Source organism: Paroedura picta, chromosome 3, assembly GCF_049243985.1.
Source record: "Paroedura picta isolate Pp20150507F chromosome 3, Ppicta_v3.0, whole genome shotgun sequence".
In the NCBI taxonomy this organism is placed as follows: domain Eukaryota; kingdom Metazoa; phylum Chordata; class Lepidosauria; order Squamata; family Gekkonidae; genus Paroedura; species Paroedura picta.
Genome location: NC_135371.1, coordinates 18,380,037 through 18,399,919, shown reverse-complemented (window position 1 = coordinate 18,399,919; position 19,883 = coordinate 18,380,037). Strand labels below are relative to the sequence as shown.

General features: G+C 44.6%; 1 protein-coding gene and 1 long non-coding RNA gene across 7 annotated transcripts in view; both read left to right on the top strand.

The window, feature by feature from the left end:
• The window catches only part of FHIT (fragile histidine triad diadenosine triphosphatase), a 1,226,786-nt gene that overhangs the window by 702,210 nt on the left and 504,693 nt on the right, over positions 1–19,883 (top strand). The gene's annotated exons all lie outside the window — the stretch shown is intronic.
• Positions 9,257–19,883, top strand: part of LOC143831724 (uncharacterized) — an 86,197-nt gene continuing 75,570 nt past the window's right edge. Inside the window, exon 1 of the long non-coding RNA XR_013228945.1 lies at positions 9,257–9,291. This is a non-coding gene — a long non-coding RNA (uncharacterized LOC143831724). The remainder of the gene's footprint in view (positions 9,292–19,883) is intronic.

Here is a 19,883-nt window from a genome sequence, read left to right as displayed (position 1 = left end):
AAGTTGTATACCTCGTACTATGATTGCTTCCGCTCGAAAACCTCAATTCTCCTTAGCGTCTCCATGCTGAGCGTGCAACCCCGAGAGATGCTGAATCCCTTGTTGATTCTAAGCGTCGTATTGTCCGAGCATGTCTCAGCTTCGTTGGGCCTTTAGGTGCCACACCGGCAACCCATCTCACACGGCCCAGCATGAACGTGCGTCGTCTGACGAGCTCTATTTCATCGTAATCTTCAAACCTGGCAAGAAAAGGCCATTTGAGAAGGCACCCTGTTTTACAAACATTATGGAATGGTAAAATTGGTTGTTCTCACAGGCGTGCCTCCGAGTGGCGTATCCGTCAAGTGATTTGCTGTTTATTTTTTGATAGATGAAGTCCAACCCAAGGCTCACAACAAAGTCATGGGAAACAAAATTGCTAGCAGACGTGCCTAGCAACGGTAAATCGGCAGCGGGGAGGGGAGGGGAGGGGGGAAATCCTGACTTTTGTTATGTGTTTGCACTTTGAAATGTGCCACACTTTCTCAATTTGGTGCTTAATGCCTGGTGCGCAATACAATTATTTCCTTAAACACCTAAAATGAGCTTTATTTAAAGGAAGGGGGGGGAGGAATTCCACCTCAATGGGATTTTTTCTCTCTGATTGAATAAAAGGTTTTATTGGTTCTGAATTCTATTATGATGTCTTTCTGTAATATTAATGCCCCAGCATTGTCGAGCTGCCATCAGAAAGCACAATAAAAAAGTTTTCTTTTCATGAATACTTTCACTGTTTTGCAATCAGTCGTTTCTGGGCTGTTTGTCACTATTTTCCACACCTCCTAATGTCACTTATTAATGACAGTATCTGTATTTGGGGTTTTTTTTTTGGGGGGGAGTTATTTGCCATTGTAGTCTTCTGGACATATTTATTTCTTATTTTGTGTGATGGGAGGGAGGGAGGAGATCTCGTAATCAGTTCTTCATCCATCTGCATTGCATGGTTTCATGTTTCATGTTTCATTTGCTCTTTTTCTTATGGCAGCCCTTTCCATATGTTACATTTGGGGGTATCCAACAGTGTGTACTTAGCCTGGAGAGGAGACGACTGAGAGGGGATTTGATAACCATCTTCAAGTATTTAAAAGGCTGCCATACAGAGGATGGAGCAGAGTTGTTCTCTCTTGCCCCGGAGGGATGGACCAGAACCAATGGGATGAAATTAATTTGAAAAAAAATCGGTCTAAACATCAGGAAGAAATTCCTGACGGTTTCTCAGTGGAACAGGCTTCCTCGGGAGGTGGTGAGTTCTCCATCCTTGGAAATGTTTAAACAGAGGCTGGATAGCCATCTGACGGGGAGGCTGATTCTGTGAAGGCTCAAGGGGGTGGCAGGTTACAGTAGATGAGCGATTGGGATGTGAGTGTCCTGCATAGTGCAGGGGGTTGGACTAGATGACCCATCGGGTCCCTTCCAACTCTGTGATTCTGTATTTCTATGGGAGGGCAGGCTGTCTGTGATCCTCCTGATATGCACAATCACCGTTTCCTCTGAAATGGGCACCACCCATACGTTGTGCTTTAGGGTTCAAGATAATGCTAACCGAAGCAAAACATACATTTGGCAGATGCTGGGCATTCTTGGTATGTATGGCTGGTATGTATTCGTGGCACATGCAGTTTCAATGCCTGGAAACAGTCTCATCGATATCTAGCTCTCCAGCAGCCCAAGATGGCCCAGCGTGAGGTTGGCAGGAAATACCGCTCCATAACCTGGCAGTTCCAACCTCATGCTCTCCCACTGGCAGCCAACACATCCTAGGAGCCAGCAGACACTGCCATGAGGTGGACAAAAGCCATTGCTGCTGCAAGGTAGACATAAATCACCATTCGATATCGGTGGCAGCCACCCACATAAAATGTGCAGGACCTGCAGCAGGTATCTGCCCGCCCATATAAGGTGGGTGGAAGCTATAGGAAGCCTGCTGAATTTCTTCTGCCTCTACATAGGACCCATCCCTTTCCCTCCTTCCATCTCCCATTCGTAAGAAAAAATTATGTGATGCTTTTCTATCCAAACAGGGTCTCATTAGTGGTGGGACCAGGAATGCTGGAGGTCAAGCTCTTTCCCAGAGCTGTTTTTGCCTACCAGTTGACCTCTGTCTATAATGGTTTGATGTAATGTGAATCTGGGGAGCAGAAGGGATCTGTTGGATAAGAGCCTGCAGTGTGAGGTGGACTGCATGGAGACCAAAGCCAGGTGTGGAAGGTTTGGTGGCTTGGAACACTGCACCGTTCTTAATTCTATAATTTCTCTTCTTCATCTTCTCCTTCATCTTTTCTTCTTTTTTTGAGCAGTATATTTTCTTTGCTTGCGTGCATGCTTGGGAATTTCAGATGTCTATCAAAGATCATTTATCTGGGGCGAGAGGCACCATTGTTTGGTCTTTGTAAGATAAATTCAGAACATTCTACATTCAGCAAAGATATGGACCGTGGTTGGGCTGCAGATACCGGAAGATCCACAGGAAGTTTTATTGAATCATAACGATTGGCCCCGCTGGTCCATTGTAAATGTCTCAACATCTTCTTGCTTGTGCCAACGGAAGACATTTTTGCAGACAACTGGTGTTCAAAGAGTCATCCGCTGAATATTAATGGTTGAACACAGTTCAGGACTTAATAACTAAAGAGAAGCTAACACATTAAAATAAAACTGATGTCCTCTGGGACATAGAAATCAAAGGATATTCTAACATCTTGATTGTCTTTTGACATTTATGGGAATTTCTGAATATACCGCAACTGATAGACTAGCTATATCTTTTCTGTCTATTCAGACAGGTCTATCTTCTCCCTTTCCCTTTTCTGATGCACAGGGTCCCAGAGGCAGCTGCTGTTATCAGTATTAGCATCATTATTTAGTGTGATTGTTTAATCTGTCTGTATATTTGGAACAACTTGGTTATGTATTTTATCTTTTTGTCTACTGTTGTTTCCAGCCTTTTGAATGATTAAAGGTAAAGGTATCCGCTGTGCAAGCACCGGGTCATATCTGACCCTTGGGGTGACGCCTTCTAGCATTTTCATGGCAGACTCACTACGGGGTGGTTTGCCAGTGCCTTTCCCAGTCATTACCATTTACCCCCCAGCAAGCTGGGTACTCATTTTACTGACCTCGGAAGGATGGAAGGCTGAGTCAACTTGAGCCGGCTGCTGGGATCGAACTCCCAGCCTCATGGGCAGAGCTTCAGACTGCATGTCTGCTGCCTTACCACTCTGCGCCACAAGAGGCTCTTTTTGAATGATTAGGCAATGCCAATGATTTGCTTGGCCTCTGAGAATGGTCATTCTGCTTTGTTTTTAATTATTTTTCTTGGAGGGGGGGGTTAAATCCTGATATTTAAAAATTATTTTTCCTCTTTTTGGATTCACTTTGCGTATATCTCCCATTTGTAATGCACACACAATTTTTTATATAAAACCAGGAAGGGGAGGGGTCAGACACGTTTTTCATATTTGCTTTTGGGCCTTGCATAATATTCGGACGGTTATGGTGCCCAGTGAATAGTTAAGAAACGGATTCTTTCTCCCTCAGCTGAGCAGGGTGTCTGATCAGAATGCGCTGTCATAGCTGCCGTGCCTGTGAATCATTTTAATATTCCTTATTGCACATCCATCTTCTCCCTTCCCCTTTTCTGATACACAGGGTCCCAGAGACATTTCCATTATTTAGTTGAGCCTGCATATTTCACTCCTTGCCCTTTGCGAGTGAGGATCAAGTCTTGCTTAATTGGCAGTGATTTGCGGGGAGACTCTTAAAAGTTCTCACCTGTCTCTTTCACCTGTTTTTTTCTTAAAGTGGTGAGGGCCATAGAAGAACCCGTGCTGAATAATAAATACTGACATTTGCCAAAAAGAAAGAAAAAGTGAAAATGAACTAAACCCATTTCCTTAAGAATGTAAAAGTCCTTCTAGTGCCCCCGCCATCCAGAGAGATCTTCTTGATAGCAACATAATGGAAAGAACCCCCCCCCTCCCAGTAAAGCCTGCAGGGCTCTGTCCTTATTAAAAAGCAAACTTTACTGCAGTAGGTCATAGGCCATCACAGGATCAAATGCACAATAAAATTGTGCAAAACAGTAAATACATTTGAGACAATCTCGATTATCAGCTAAAACAAAATAAAACTTACATTTAACCCATATACTTTGCTTATCAACTTTTTAAGAAGCCCACTTTGTTTGCCACGAGGCCAACTCGAATCTTTTCCTGCAGCCGATGCAAAGGTGGCAACCCTTTGTGCCACAAATGGACCAGTGTCAGAGAGCAGATGTCACGAGCTGTAGATAATGCCCCTGGAATAATATGATTTTGAAATTTCCTCCTTGGATCTGTGTAGAGAACACAGTCCAATAGATAATCCAGAAGATCTTCAACCATTAGCTTTCCACAGATACAGAACCAGCAAATGCTGGAAGGGGCTTATGGGAATTGTAGTCCACGGATATCTGGAGAGCTGCAGTTTGACTACCCCTGGTCTACATAAAGCAGGCTGAGCTTTTCTACTGGCCTACAGAGAGTAACTCCATCCTTACTGGTGATATGCTTGCTTCATGGCTGGACACTTCTTTGGCACCCAAGGCAACTATGACTTTAACACACACAGGCACACCCCAATCTAATAGAAAATGAGAAGTCTGGAATAAATGCTTTGCTTATTCATCATTCAAAATGTACACTGTAAAAATCAAAATTGAGAAACTTCTGATGGCTTGAGTAATCTGACTCATGTTATGGTATCATAAGAATTCAGGGAAATAATGTGGTTCTCTGTGGTGGATGGTAGAATGAGTGTATGTGTGTATATATATATCGTATTTGCTGGCGTATAAGATGACTGGGCATATAAGATGACCCCCCCCCCAACATTTCCCCTCAAAATATAGAGTTTGTTACATTACATTACAGTACTATGGGCCACTATGGGCAGCTATGTCTATCCCAACTGAAGTACACCCGGCGTATAAGACGACCCCCCAACTTGGAGGCATGTTTTTCAGGGGGGAAAAGCAAATACTGTATATATATATATATTGGAGAGTGAGTCTATCACAGGGGTGGCCAAACTGTGGCTCTCCAGAAGTCCATGGACTACAGATACCCTGAGCCCCAGCCAGCATGCAGGAACTATTGCTCTACGAGCTTTCTGATGCAGGAAGTGAAAATTAGGAGAAGGGGAGCCTGGAGTTGCTAATGAACTATGCAATTAATTAGTCAAATAATTTATTTTTAATAATAATCATATTTTTAATTCTAACCCACCTTTCTGAATCGGTCCGGGTGGGTGATAACAATATAATCAATATATAGATTTAAACACTTAAAAGAATTACAGTTATAGAAACAACCCCCTCTAAAATTTCCAAACAGGGGAGTTTTCTAGCAGCTTTGAACCCTGCCTCAGAAGCAGTAGTGTACCTTGACTTAATTTATTGATTTCGCTTCATCGGATTGTCTTCCTAACTGTGCTGTCCTCCCGTGTTCTTCTAAGCTTCGTGCTGTGATGATTCTCAGGTGCAAACTGAGATCCTGGCCCCATCCATCAGCGACTAGGAGTTACGTAAATCCCTCCTCTCCCTGAATCGGCTGAACTTTAATAATGAAATATTCATGTTCTGCAGCCGTCAGTGTGGTGATAAACAAATTTATTGGAAAATGATGATCTATTATTCATCTTTATTTGAGAGATTTAAAAAAAAATCTTTTTGCCTGTGATTTTTTTTTTAAGTGTTGCTTGTGATCAAATATTTGCGAAAGGTATTTCAATCAACCCGCTTATGTAAAAGTCTAACATGTCATCCATATATCAGCATACATATGGAATGCCTTCATGTAAAGGAAGTAAAGTTAGAGCTCCAGAGATAACGTTATGTTAATTGCTGCCCTGAAATGTCTGTGTGCTGTCATTTTTCTTATTAACATTGACTAGGCTTGTGTTACTATCTGAATAATCAAAGAAGGGGGCTTTTTGTTGCCGAAACAAAGAGATTTCAGTTCTAATTTATCAAAATGCTATACGAGACCTTAAATAGAAATGTAGGCATTTATTGTGTTGGAAGTTTATCTAGGGCAAATATCTGCAGCAATTCTATAGGCTCTGAGTATGTTGTTTCAAATAAGGATAACAAAAGTGTTATAACAGGGCATGCAAAATATTGTTGTCAAACCCTTCCCCCAGTAAAAAAAATAACAATGTCACTTCCATATCAGCATGCATACAAAATAATCCTGCTGCTTTTAACCACCTTTGTAATGACGGGCTGTTCCAAATGGTAGCCACCAGGTCCTTTCAAAGAATTTGATTTTTATTGGTGGCCCTGATTGGGCAGAAACATGGAATGGAAATGGAATAAATAAATGAGTAGATGAATTGTCAAAGTTTTACACAGCCAGAGTCAACTGGCTGTTGTGGGTTTTCCAGGCGGTGTGGCCATAGTTATGATTGTTTCCATTTCTGATGTTTTACAAGTAGTTGTATCAGAGGTAGGATCTGGCAAGATGGGAATCTCTCTGAGCCAAAGTGAATGAATAGATCCTTAACAAGAGTGCATCTCTGGCCACACTTGCGGCAACAGCTGCCCAGTCTCCCTGGCCACCGGTGGAGGATGGCAGGATAGGGTTGCCAGACCCAAGCTGAGAAACTTTTGGAGAACTAGGAGAGATCTGGAGGAACCTCGGTGGGGTACAGTGCCACAGATTCCACCCGCCCAAGAAGTCATTTTCTCCAGGAGCAGTGACCTCTGTAGTCGAGATGGGCTGTAATGCTGGCAGATCCCCAATCCCACTTGCATGCTGGCATTCCTGCTAGCAGCCCAGTTCTCCCAACGACATGACCTACTGGCCTATTCATAATCCTAGTGGTGATCAACTCACTGCTGTATGATGAACTGAAGCCCACATATTCTAGTTCTGGTCTTTCAGAATTGCTACTAAGAATGACTTAGGGTTGGGGAGGGGAGCGTTGTGACTATGATTCATGTAACACATCATGCACAAAGCATGCATGATATTTCCCTGCTACTTCAAAGTAAGCTTGTTTGTTAGTGGGATTAGATGCATTACAGGGCGCTTCACCTGAAGGTGCATCTCTTCTGCGCTCAAATATAATGTACCTAAAGCGGTATTTAAAGCAATTTTTTAGGTTCCTTCCCAAGCAAAACACGTGGGCAATTTTACTAGTTTACTTAGAATATTTCTGTGCCTCCTCTTCTGAATAATGCTTGAGGCAATTTATAATTTTAAAAAACTGCAATATTAGATGCTGAGCCATTTGAGAGTTTACACCAGCCAATCATTTCAAAGGGAGAAAACATAGTCTTGATCAGACTAGCAGAATGTCTCCGTCATCCCCCAACTCTGACTTTGGTTGGAAGAAAGAACCTGTGCTTTATAAGAAGAGAAAAGGCAAGAAGTTTAATAGAGGGGATATGTTATTCCTTATTGCTCCTGCCTCTGTGAAAATCTCTGTGTGGAATAAGAGTGATTGAGAAATCCCTATAGTGTTATGACATCACTTCCCTATACAACCAGACATGATATTGTGATACCAGTTCCTCCCACCACCCACCACCCAGTTTTGCTCCCACTAGAGCAGGGGTAGTCAAACTGCGGCCCTCCAGATGTCCATGGACTACAATTCCCAGGAGCCCCTGCCAGCATTCGCTGGCAGGAGCTCCTGGGAATTGTAGTCCATGGATATCTGGAGGGTCGCAGTTTGACTACCCCTGCTCTAGAGCAAAGAGATTGACTGGCAACTTTACCCCAGATATTAATTTTGATGACTCCACCGCTTATAAACAAGAAGGAGATTTCTGCCAGCCTGGCTAAAACTCCAGTGACACAGAAAAACGATTCCTCAGGAGGGTAGCTGTGTTAGGCTACAGTAGAACAGTTGGGATTCAAGTCCAGAAGCGCCAAAGAAACTGACGGGATTTTCAAGATAGAAGCTTTCTCAAGTCAAAGCTCCATTTAAACAGAACAGTTTAAGATTCTTTTCAGCCTTTACTGTTTTTGGTGTGAGTGTGTGCGTGTATAGGAGATACGGTGTTGAAAGTGCCTTTCTCAAGTTTCTGAATTTATGGATGGCCATGCAGGATGGATGATATGTTTGTGTTATGTGCTGTCAAGTCAGTTATGACTTATGGCCACCCTATGAATTAATGATACGTATATTGTCCCTTCATTAAGGACCTTGCTCACGTCTTGAAAACGGAGAGTTGTGGCTTCCTTTTTGAACCAATCCATCCCCCCCCCCGTTCGCTTCAACTTTTCATAAAATCATAGAATCATAGAGTTGGAAGGGGCCATACAGGCCATCTAGTCCAACCCCCTGCTCAACGCAGGATCAGCCCAAAGCATCCTAAAGCATCCAAGAAAAGTGTGTATCCAACCTTTGCTTGAAGACTGCCAGTGAGGGGGAGCTCACCACCTCCTTAGGCAGCCTATTCCACTGCTGAACTACTCTGACTGTGAACATTTTTTCCTAATATCTGGCCTATATCGTTGTACTTGTAGTTTAAACCCATTACTGTGTGTCCTTTCCTCTGCAGCCAGCAGAAACAGCATCCTGCCCTCCTCCAAGTGACAACCTTTCAAATACTTAAAGAGGGCTATCATGTCCCCTCTCAACCTCCTTTTCTCCAGGCTGAACATTCCCAAGTCCCTCAACCTATCTTCATAGGGCTTGGTCCCTTGGACCAAGTGCTTTTCCTAGCACTTTCCTATTATTTTTTTCAGTAAGTCTTGTATTCTCATAATGTGACCAAAGTACTATAGCCTTGATTTAGTCAATTCAGTTCCTAGAGAAAGTTCAGATTTGATCTAGAACCCACTTATTTGTATTTTTGGCAGTCTGTGATTTCCATAAAACTCTCCTTCAACACTGCACTTCAGTTATTTAAATTTTTTCCTGTTAGGTTTCTTCATAACCTATCCATAGTTCACACCCATCCATAGTAATGTGGAATATTATAGAATGAATTATAGTGATCTTGGCTGCCAGTGACACATCCTTACTTTTAAGGATGTTTTTCTTACTCCCTCATGGCTGTCCTTCCGTAACTCAGTCTCCTGATTTCTTGTTTGCAGTCTCCCTTTTGTTTGATGATGGAACCAAGGACAAGAACATCTTCAACCATTTCAATTCATTCATCAACAACCTTGAAGTTGCCTAATTCCTCAGCAGCCCTATTATTTTGTCAAACTTCAGCAGTTAATGCTGCTTTGGCATTTGCTGCTTTAACCTTCATCGGTAATCATTTCAAGCCTTCACTATTTCCTGCCGTTAATGTGGTGTAATCTGCGTAGCTCAAACTGTTCATGTTCTTCCCACCAGTTATCACTCCATCTTCATCTAAATCTTATCTAGTTTTCCTTATGGTAAATTCTGCATATAGACTGAAGAGGTAGGGAAATAAAATCCACCCTCGTCTGATACGATCGCTGACTGGAAACCATTTGTTTTACCCTGTTCCATTGTAACAGTAGTTTCTTGACAAGAGGATAAACTGATCATCAAAACAACCAAATGTTGTGACATGCCCATTTCTTTTAAAACCATCCATCTGATCCATAAAGTCAAATGCTTTGCTGATGTCTATAAAACAGAAGCTGACTTTCTTCTAAAATTTGCTTGTATGCTCCAGTAACCGACATACATCTGCAATATGATCTCTGAGAGCCAGTTTGGTGTAGTGGTTAGGAGTGCGGACTTCTAATCTGGCATGCCGGGTTCGATTCTGTGCTCCCCCACATGCATCCAGCTGGGTGACCTTGGGCTCGCCACGGCACTGATAAAACTGTTCTGACCGGGAGTGATATCAGCGCTCTCTCAGCCTCACCCACCTCACAGGGTGTCTATTTTGGGGAGAGGAATGGGAAGGCGACTGTAAGCCGCTTTGAGCCTCCTTCGGGTAGGGAAAAGCGGCATATAAGAACCAACTCTTCTTCTTCTTCTTCTTCTTCTTCTTCTTCTTCTTCTTCTTCTTCTTCTTCTTTTTCTTCTTCTTCTTCTTCTCTAGTGTCAGTGTGCTGGGTTATGTATAAACATGAAATCTGAAGAGTATGAAGTAGTTTCCCACATGGATATTTTATACAGGGGTTGGATAGCCTTCCATTCGATGGCTGCCAAGCCCCATTGTGGGGGTGAGGGATCTCCCTGATCCCTGTTCCTGTTGCCTGCTACCACTCTGAGTGGTGGTAGGAAAGGGGGAATTGAAACCCACAGTGCAGGATGTGGCATTGCGTCATTTCAAGAGGGAAATGGACAGAAGGTTAGCTCAAAGAACCACTGGAATTTCTTAGAAATGATGCCTGAGCTAGCTCTGCAGCCACCCACAGCCTTCCCACGGGTTGCCAGGCAAGTCTTCTGAAGAAGTGAGCAGTGACTTACAAAAGCTCCTAACCTGACACAGGTTGTGTTAGTCTTTAAGGTGATCCTAGCCTCTTGCTCTTTCCTGTTGCCACAGACATACTAAAATGGCTACTCACCTTGGTGTAAACTGCACAGAGCTTTTATTCCAACCCCAGGTCAATTCAGTCCCTGCCCTCTACACAGAATGCGATTTCCATTTGGATTTTGGGTGATTTAAATTTTCCTTCTGCAGCAAGAAGGATTGATCCGGAGTGACCCTACCTTTATTGTGCGATATCTTCAAGTGCTTTTAATCCTCAATATCCAGATTGGGAAAGAAAGCTCCGTGGTAGAGAACCTCTGATAGGCTACACCTGGTCATGTGACACGCTTGCTTTAAAGGAGAAGCCCCTAATTTCTCTCAACTTCTGTTGGTCCTGGATTTTTCCTCCCTCCTCTGCCTTTTTCGATCCTCTCCCCCACCCCTCCAAGAAAAGAAAGAGGCTACCTGCTTGGCTCCTCTCCCCCCCCTTCAAGAAAAGAAAGAAAGAGGCTTGGCTCCCCCCACCTTCTGAACTATCTTAACCACGTGCAGAAGACTTTCCTGTTTCAATGGGGAGGAGGGGGGGGGAGAAGAAGACCCGAGTTCAAAGCGATCTGAATTCAACAGGATTGACAATGGAATAAAGAAAGTAAGTGCAGACTCTGCCCTTGATCCAGGATAGTACTGTTAAATATAATGCATCCAATGGCTGCTGAGTACAATTATTTTTTTTTTAACCTGAAACCTTGGTTAATGTTGAAAGCAGGGAAAATCACAGATGTACCAAAGGGTGTAATATCTAGGTGCAAAGAGATGCATAATAAACCACCTTGTGGCCACTCATTGAAAATAATAAATATTTTCTAGTAATATACACAAGAGAAGATGACAGGGTTACTTGTCACGGCTTCCACAGGACATAAATATCAGAAGGCAAATAAAATAAGCGTAGCAACTGAAAATGATTTTAAAACAGTTCTCCCAAAAGTTCAGAGGTCAAAATTCCATTGCCAGTGTGCTAGCAATTCCATTTCAAACATTCTTTCTCAGACATATAAACTGATTCCTTTTGAAATGCCATATTTACCAAATAAAGTACAGAACAATGAATCACAGTCTCTCCCCCACTTTTCCAAGAAAAAAAAACAAACTAGTTTTCAGCTCAGCTTTATTTCTTGACATGAGAGCAAGCTGGTGAGTCACTGTTCTGTACTTTATTGCCAAAATATGGCATTTCCAAATGAATCAGTAAGTCTGCCTGAAGAAGAATATTCAAAATGGAGTTGCTAGCATAAAAACATACAGTTTTGACCTCTGAAATTTGCGGGGAGTGGAGGAAATTTCATTGGAATCATGTTTCGAGTCTTATTTATTCATCTTTGCTCGCTTCCTTTTATGCCCCTCGTCCTCTTTATGTAATAGGAAAGCCATGAGAGTCGGCATTGTTATCTTCCATCCATTGTCTATAAGACCTGAATGTATTTCTGCTTTTTGATTTGTTGGCTCAAGGTGGTTTGTTGCACATTTCTTTCCACCAGCGTGTTATACTCTTTTTCCTGTTGTTTGGAGGGCGTCCTCTTTCTAGTTTCTTGTGCTGGACAGAGGCACATTAGAGACTGGGTTACCTGACCTATGTATGTGTCTACCTGGGCTACAGAGCAGTTGCCATTTGAAAGTACAGGCTTCCCCCCCCCCCCCCCCACACACAGGTGAATGTTTCTGTGCCTACTTCTTCTAAATACACTGAGGTTTACAGCTTGTGCAGTTCCTCAGTTTTATTTTGTTATTGTGGAGCTCCATGACAGTTTGGATAGCTGCGACACTAATGTCTGGAGTATACATGAAGATCTCCCTGGGAAAAGAGCCCATCCTTCATCCAATCTGCCTGGTAGGAAGTCTGAAACTTCTACAGTTCCCTGCGATCAAGTGACGTTCATTTTATACAAATCCTCCATCATAAAAATAGGAGAATCCCGAAGAGAATAGCAAAATATGAAAAATGTACAGCTTGGTTCATGGAAAAGGAGACCACACAAGGGAGGGTTTTTCATGCAAGCCTTTATTTGCTTGTCGTTCTCGCAGCTGGTGGTTGCCAAGCCCTAGGAGTTCCCGTTGGATTGCAATTATAGCGATCCGTTAACATGGAGAAAATGGCCACTTTGGAAGGTAGACTCTGTGGGGCACTACCCCATTAAGGTCCCCCCTCTCCCCAATCTCTCTCCTCCTCAGGCCTTCAGAGGGTGGATTCGATGGCATTCTACCGAACTCTTCTTCTTCAGTAATGTCAGGGCTCCCTCAGCTTTATCTCCCTCACAGGGTGTTTGTTGTGGGGAGAGGAAAGGGAAGGCGATTGTAAGCCCCTTTGAGACTCCTTTGGGTAGAGAAAAGCAGCATATAAGAACCAACTCTTCTTCTTCTTCTTCAGTAATATCAGAGCTCTCTCAGCCTCACCCACCTCACAGGGTGTCTGTTGTGGGGAGAGGAAAGGGACGGCAAATGTAAACCACTTTGAGACTCCTTTGGGTAGAGAAAAGTGGCATATAAGAACCAACTCTTCTTCTTCTTCTCCACATCAAACATCAGAGTTATAGTGGAGGGTGATTGTAAGCTGCTTTCAAACTCCTTCAGGCAGTGAAAAGTGGGGTATAAAAACCAAATGCCTTCTCCCCCTCCAATGTTCCCTGCAGTCATGCGCACTACAGATTTTGCAGATGCGAACTTGTGAGGATGTAGCACGCCATCTCTTGGTGGTACTCACACTCCATACATGAAACTTCCCTGATGCATGCTCAGTGCTTGCAAACACAATGCGTTTCTCCATTAGATGCCCTGACCTTTCGAACAGTAGGCCCTGGGATACAATGGACAAAATTTGTGTGGGGTGTGCGTGTCAAAATGCTACTTTTCACCCCAGAGAATACCTGAGCTGCAGTGTTTTGACCCCACTCTAGCTCTTATGTGGGAAATAATGGAAACAGGCACCTTTATCAAGTTGTCCAAATAGTTCCAATGAAGTTCCCTTATGGTCCACGTTTCTGTCCCTGATATGACCGGATTTTGTGGATCACCACCATGTGTTTAGATTTGCATAATTTACAGACAAAGGATACGTCCAACAAATAATCCTTTCACTCAACAACATACGGTGAAAGTGACTCTTAGCATACAGTGTCTTACTGCGGAAGTGTCTCTTAAACACCATTTACTTGTAGCAGTCCTGGACGTTGTAACCTTTAGACAGCAGAATCTCAGTAATGAGTCATTTACTTGCTCATCTCAGGGCTTCCCACGCCTGGGTAACATACAAAATGTGGGTCACTTTGATTCTCTCGTGCCTCTAACCTTTTCTTCCATAAGAGCTATTTCTGTGCAAGGAACAATATCCTGATCTACTGCTCTCCACCATCACTCCTAGCATGCAACCAAATTTTGCTCTGTCCTAGCAACGGAATATCGACCAGGAAGAGCATCCAAGCACACCTAGCCAACATAGGTATACAAGGTGTACCCCACAAGTGGCTACAATCATTTCTCCAAGGTCGGGGATAGAGGGTCGTGGTAGGGGAGAGAACCTCCCAGCAGCAGGCCCTGATATGCAGGGTCCTGCAGGGAGCTATTCTTTCCCTGATATCATTTTATATCTACATGCGCCCCCTTGCTCAGCTGATCTGGAGTTTCAGAATGGATTGTCACCAGTATGCTGATGGCATTCAGCTCTTTCTGCTGATGGATGGTTATCCATCTGTACCCCCGGGTTCCTTGACCAGATGTCTGGAGGTTGTGGTGGACTGGCTCAGTGGAGTTGACTGAAATTGAATCCAGCTAAAATGGAGGCCCTTTGGCTGGATTAGCATGCCACAGGCCAGATAGTGCAACCCACAGGGTCCTTAGACCACTGTCAAGAGTCTGGGTGTGGTTCTCCTTATATATGAATGCCCAGATCACAAATGTTGCTTGCCGGGCATTCTACCATCTGCCCCAGGCATGACAACTTGCTCCTTACCTCTTGGCATCTGATCTAGCTGCCCTTATCCATGCAACGGTCATCTCCAGAAGAGATTACTGTAACACACACTGCTTCAGGGCTGGCCTTGAAGCTGCTCCAGAAACTCCCATGGACCCATTATGCACGGGGGTTTTAGCGCACATTCGGGGTGGAATGGCGGCGACTAAAATCACGGATAACGCACGGAGCCGGCTGCAACCGGCTGCAGCTTCGGTGCATGCCGCTGAAAAAGCCGCGTCAGTGAAACGCGGAAGAAAGCGCAGCTTCCGGGTGAGCGGGGCGCAACCAGAAGCGGCGCCCGGATCGGCGCGTGCATAATCGGTTACTCTGGGTTTTGCCGCCGTCGCGCCCCGCCCCGTGTATAACCGGTATGCGTCGCGTCTTCCCCCTCCGCGTTTTCCATGTGACCCGAAATCGCCGTTTCGGCGGCCGTGCATAATGGGCCATGGAGATCACATATTCAACCAGTGCTCTCCCAACTGCATTGGCTCCAGATTGGCGACTAGATCAGGTTCAAGGTTTTGGTGTTCACGTTTAAAGCCCTAAATGGTCTTGGGACCCTAATATCTACGGGACCGTGTCTTCCAGTATGCCTTCTGACGAGTGCTAATTGGTTTGTGTGATAATCTAAACTCCTTATAAGGAGATGGTGTCCTGAAGGTTGAATAAATAAACAAATGGTGTTGATTTTAATTGTACTCATTACATTTATAGTTTTAAAACCTATTTAAAAATTGTAAGCCACCCTGAGCCTCTTGGGAATAGTAGGGTATACATGAGTACACTTTCGGCCTGCTTTCCTTCCAGAAGAAAAATGTTAGTCAATTAGACCAGCCATTTTCAATGGGGGACCATATATCCTCCTAGGGGGCCCTGACTCATTTGAAATGGGCCACAGACTGAAAAATATGAGAAGGGGAGCCCAAAGGGCTTGTGGGGAGCTCTGGTGATTGAACCAATGAAATACTGGAATTACCAACTTTCTGAAGGCCTGCAAGATGGAGCTCTTCCGCCAGGCATACGGTTGAGGCCAAGACAGAGCCCAGGTTCCATCTTGGATCCCTTAGATCCATCGGCTCTCTCCTGAGAGCAATGTTAAGAAGAAGAACAAGAACAAGAAGAACAACAAGAAGAAGAAGAGTTGGTTCTTATATGCCGCTTTTCCCTACCCGAAGGAGGCTCAAAGCGGCTTACAGTCGCCTTTCCATTCCTCTCCCCACAACAGACACCCTGTGAGGTGGGTGAGGCTGAGAGAGCCCTGATATCACTGCTCGGTCAGAACAGTTTGATCAGTGCCGTGGTGAGCCCAAGGTCACCCAGCTGGCTGCATGTGGGGGAGTGCAGAATCGAACCCGGCATGCCAGATTAGAAGTCCACATCCTAACAACTACACCAAACTGGCTCTTAAGACCTCTGACTGAACAGGCGGGGGTTATAGGATTAGATACGTATAACGTATTTTTGTCTATCATATAATGGGAACATATGGGGTTTTATCGTGATTTTAATGTTTTATTGTGAACCGCCGTGAGACCTCCTGGTGAATGGCAGTATACACGTTTAAATAATAAATAAATAAATAAATAAATAAATAAAAAATAAATAAATAAATAAATAAATAAATATCCTATTTATCATATACAACACCATTAATCACTAGAAAGTTCAACCTTCATCAAGGGAAAGGAAAATAATGTAATCTGTTCCTTTGTGTGTGCCTGAATTAGTGCATTAAAGGGGGAAAATGAATGTGCAGGGTTTTTTTGGCTGAATGATGTAGAAATCTGTCCCCCTTATATATGACAAGGGATGCTGAGTATAGGTAGTTCACTCTTAGAATCACAGAATAAGAGAGTTGGAAGGGACTTCCAGGGTTATCTAGTTCAACCCCTACAGCAGTGGTCCCCAACCTTTCTGAGGTTGGGGACCGGCAGGGCATCGGGGCGCGGCCCGCGGCCCGCGCGGGCCACGCCCACGCACCGGCCGCGCCTGCGGGCCGTGCCTGCGCATCAGGCCGCGCCCGCGGGTCGCACCCATGCGTCAGGCCCCGCCCGTGTGCCGCGCCCGCGCATCGGGCCCCGCCCGTGTGCCGCGCCAGCACATCGGGCCCCGCCCGCGTGCTGCGCCCGCAAATCGGGCCGTGCGAGCACGCGGCCCTGATTCCCTCTCCCCGCCCTCCCACAGTAAGAAGCTTCCCGGGCCACAAGCTTGCGGCCTGGGAAGTTTTTTACTGCGGGGGGGCGGGGAGAGGGAGCCGCGGCCCGGCGCCGTGGATGCCCTAAACCATTAACCATCACTGGCAGTCTTCAAGCAAAGGTTGGATACACACTTTTCTTGGATGCTTTAGGATGCTTAGGGCTGATCCTGCGTTGAGCAGGGGGTTGGACTAGATGGCCTGTATGGCCCCTTCCAACTCTATGATTCTATGATTAAGCCAAAGGCTTAGGCCTTTTTAAGTCCATCTCACTGTGCGAGCAGCCAGTCTATTCCAGGGGGCCCTGGAACCTGAGAGGGGCTCCTAAAAGTGTCATGGCCAAAAAACAACCAAAAAATTGAGAATGGCTGAAGCAGACTGTTAGAACTCTCTCCTTTCTTACTCACAAAGTGGGCATCTCTTCCTAATAAGACTATTGTATTCTTTTAAGCAGTAGGGTACTTGACTCTCTTGCATATTTAAACTCTGCCACAGGTGAAGACCCGTCACTGCTATAGAGGAATTACGCATAGTGATGTGAATATTAGTAGACACCTACAAATTTGGATATTATCCAACCAGTTTGGGATTGAACTATATACCCAAGACATTATAAGAGACGAAGTTATTTCCAACAATCAAAAAAAACATCATTAAAGAAGATTGAGTTAATACAACATTGAGAATTCGCTGATGAAGACAGCGAAAACGGACTATACCCGGGAATCCGTTTTGAAATTTTTTGAACACTTCGCTGTTGCCAGCTTGAGACTTTTTTCTTCTACTGCTATTTAAACTCTGCCAGCAATAATCACATTGTAAACATATTTGCTGACTTGGGATCTCCATGCCAGCCCAGCCAACCTGTTCTATTCCATACCATCAAATGCTTAACGTCTGTAGGGTCTACCTGAAACATCCCCCTGCACTGAAGAAAACGGAGCCTGTTCCAGTGGACTTAAACTGATTCAGGAACCTGCAGAAGAAACTTTAATTAGCCTCTATGTAAGCATTGTACCAGTGTCAGGTACCTATTACAGCGGAATCGAGTGTAGCCTGGTTCTTTTTTAGCGCTAGCCTTTTAGCACAAGGACGCTTTTGCCATTGCAGCCGTAGGAACAACTTAATTACTTGCGACTATCAGTCATTCAATCAGCGGTCTTGTATAAATCAATACAGTTAGTGCCATAATAACATCCTTTCAGCAAGGCCTTTAGTTACATTACCTTTCGCCATAATTGCTGTCCTTATAGTTTTACACGATGGTTTAGATCTGGAATGATTTGGCTTAGCGGTGACATTTTAGCCCAGTTATTGTCTGTTCATTAACATCCTTTTTCAAGAGTCCCTCCCTCCCCCCCCTTTTTTTTTTGCCGCTCTTCCCACTTTGCTTATGAAAAACGTTATTATCTGTTTTGGTTGTTTCACTTCCTTTTGCGGTCCCAGATCGCTACTAATCTAAGAGCTGAAAGTATTACACCACTAAGTTTCATTTGACTGGCAAATTGGGTCGCATCTAATTTCAGTTTCCTGTAAAATGCAACTGGTTTAACAGTTCTACTGGGCACGCTGATGACTTCGACAGAAGATGGCTGTGAGCTTTTAATGTCTCCTAGCTCAAATGCTGAGGTCTCTTTCATTTCTTTAGTTGCTCATTTATAGTAGGCCTAGGGGCCAAGTTCGTTGCATTCAAGAATACAACGGGCACTAGATTGGGGGTGGGTGGGGGTGGAGTGGAAGAACTCTGTGGAAGTCCTCCCCCCAGGACCTGGAAAAGCTGCAGGCAGCTGTTATGGAACTCACTGGCAGGGGGAGCTCTCATGCAGCAGGGATCTGCAGCCTCCGAGCCTCAGAGGGAAGTGGAAGGAGGAGGGGGTGGTCAGGGGTGGGGGATGGAAGGTGATTGGCTGGTCACTGGACAGACAGGCAAGCCGGTTGGAGGAGGGGGCACTCAGGAGTAGGCCGGCCTATATTAAGTGGAATAGAAAAGCAATATGTCACACAGGTCACTCTTGTCTCTTCAAGTGATCGACATACATAGCAGCAGCAAGTATGTCCTGCCAACGTGTATGTTTCTCGAATAATCTGTGCTCTGGGCACTTGCAAGTTCTTGACTCTGATTTGTGTCAGGATGTTTTCTCCTTTTTGTTTGGCATTACCTCACCATGAGTCGGACCGCTGGTCTATCTAGCCCAGTATTTTCTATCCAGACGAATAGAGATTTCCAGATTGTCTTCTTAAGTGCATCTTACACTAAACCAGAGGGAAGTGCTGAGTGTTGGAAATAAGGCTGGTACAAGAATAGATGGGCAGCCTGTTTTTGGTTCATGGATCATCCCGTGACGAGTTACAACTATGTACACCATGATTCTTCTGAAGATGTTCTAATGCAGGGGTAATCAACCTTTGGTCCTCCAGATGATGGGCTCATGGGAATTGTATTCCCATAGGCTCATGGGAATTGTAGTCCATCAACATCTGGAGGACCACAAGTTGACTAAAAGGTAAAGGTAAAGGTATCCCCTGTGCAAGCACTGAGTCATGTCTGAGCCTTGGGATGACGCCTTCCAGCGTTTTCATGGCAGACTCAATACGGGGTGGTTTGCCAGTGCCTTCCCCAGTCATTACCGTTTACCCCCCAGCAAGCTGGGTACTCATTTTACCGACCTCGGAAGGATGGAAGGCTGAGTCAACCTTGAGCCAGCTGCTGGGATTGAACTCCCAGCCTCATGGGCAGAGCTTTCAGACGGCTGCCTTACCATTCTGCGCCACAAGAAGCTCAGTACAAGTTGACTACCCCTGTTCTAATGTATTATTTGTAAGTCTGAGCAGAGACTGTTTATCCACTTTCGTATTCTGTTTATTCCCACTTGAAAATTCAACCCTGTTCTCAGCCTCTAGGACAAGGTACCCTCTCCCGCTTCCCCCCCCTGCCCCAATCTATGTTTGTTGAATGGACCCAATCTTTTTGCTGTTTGGGAAAAAAATTCAGGAAGCCTTATAATTTGGTAAAGGCTTCATCGCACATAACGATGTGTGGCTGAATACAAATGACATTATATTTGACTCATTCTAAGCAACCATGAGGAAACCCCAGCGGTAACAATCCTATCATGGGCTAAGCTTGGTGTCTGTGAGATCTCATGGTCTACGAAGAATGCAGGAACCACATGCTCCAGACTGGGCAAGTTTTGCTTCACCCCAGCTGATACAAGGAAGCACCTAAGGCTTCCTATGCCAAGCAGTCT